Consider the following 2,046-nt stretch of genomic DNA (forward strand, 5'->3'; position numbering starts at 1 on the left):
TCTAGAGTAATTTGAAAGTACCTAGAAAATAAATTTTATGAATTTTAACGATATCATTTGCCTAGTGAACGAAGGGCTCAAAATCAATGGCCGAAAAATAAAAATCTTACAAAATGTAATAATGAGAATTAAAATTTAAATCAAAATATTGATCTTGTTTTATATATTAAAAGAATTTTCTATCAAAATTTCACGTGATTGAAATATTTCTAACACCGTTAAACTTGCAAACGGCTCACTACGCTCATTTGAAATTGTTGATTTTGGCGCCCATTCGATCACTAGGCAAATGAATATCCGAAAAATAATAAAATTTATTTTCTAGTGTACTCCAAATACACTAAATCAAGTTTACACGAAACCGATCGACGACTTGAAAGTCGCAACATCGAAAAACGAACTGGAAGCCGGAAGGCTTACGTGCTTCTGATAGCATAGTAGCCATATATATATATATATATATGCTAAGAGCTACTATCCTATTAATAGGATAGAACACTTGTCATCAAATTATTTTTGATGATCGAGATCCGAATCGATGATCGAGCCGTTGAAGTTGATCTAGAGTATTTGAAATATTTAGAAACCTAAATTTTCATAAATTAAAAATATTTACATTGTGATCAAGTGTCGTAAAAATCGATAATTTTTGACGGTCTATATGAGCCATTTCTGTTTAATGGTGTAGAGCAAATCCAAATTGCTTGAATTTTTGATAGAAAATTTTATACATTTAGATAATGTTTGATAATTATGAATATGAATTGAGAAAGTCTAACCTCTATTTTAAAAGGTTATTTATTTAATGACTCGTTCATTTTTTAACTATTAAGATGAACTTGATAATGATTTTTAAATATACAAAATTTGTTTAAACATTTCTAATTGTGTAGATCAATTCAACGGTGCCGATTATCAATTTGAAGTTCCGATCAATCAAAACTACTGATAGGACAATGGCTCCAATCCTATTAATAGATAATACCAGACTCCATATGTATAATAATATAGTATATATATATATATATATATATATAATATAATATATAAGTATACATAGTTTATAAACATATCCGGAAGAGCAAAACCACCCCTCCGAAATAAACCCACAAAAAAAAAGACTAAATCTATTGGTACTCAAATTATAAGGTTTGATATTTTAGTTCTCAAAGTTTAATTTCTTTTTCAATCTCTAACTCAAATTTTATAAATTATTAGAATCAAGCCCTACAATTTAATTTAGTTAATCGATGTTTTACCGATACGTAAGGGATATACTATTTTTTAAAAAATTATTAATCATAATACTATTACATCACTTTCATACTAACGACACATCAATATTCAGCCAACTAAATAATGTCGTAAAACTTGTTACAATAATTTATAAAGCTCGAGCAAAAAATTATAGTAAATTAAATTTTAAGAATCGAAATATAACACTCATAATTTGAGGAGCAAAAGTGTAATTTTCAAAAAAACTTCTATATTAAAAACATATCAAATATTTAACCAACTAATTGTTTTGTAGGACTTAGTTAAAATAATTTATAACATTCCAACCAAAAAAGTATAATAAATTAAACTTGAAGTATCCACATTTGACGCTTTCATAGTTTGAGGACCAAAAGTGTAATTTAGCAACAAAAAAGAAAAGAACTTCTACATTAAAAATATATCCAATATTTAGCTAACTAATTATCTTATAGAACTTTGTTATAATAATTTATAAAGTTCCAACATAAAATTATAATAAATTAAAGTTTAAGAATCTAAATGTGACGCTTACATAGTTCAAGGACCAAAACTGTAATTTAGCAAAAAAAAATACTTCTACATAAAAACATAGCCACCTAATTGTTTTAGAACTTAGTTATAAAAAATTATAGAATTCGAGCGAAAAATCATAATAAATTAAATTTAAGGACCGAAATATGATACTCTCATAGTTTGAGGACCAAAAGAACCCTTTAACCAACAAGAAAAAAAAAAAAAAAAAAAAAAAAAAAAAAAAAAAAAAAAAAAAAAAAAAAAAAGACAAAAAAA

This window comes from Ananas comosus, linkage group 14, assembly GCF_001540865.1.
Source record: "Ananas comosus cultivar F153 linkage group 14, ASM154086v1, whole genome shotgun sequence".
Lineage (NCBI taxonomy): Eukaryota > Viridiplantae > Streptophyta > Magnoliopsida > Poales > Bromeliaceae > Ananas > Ananas comosus.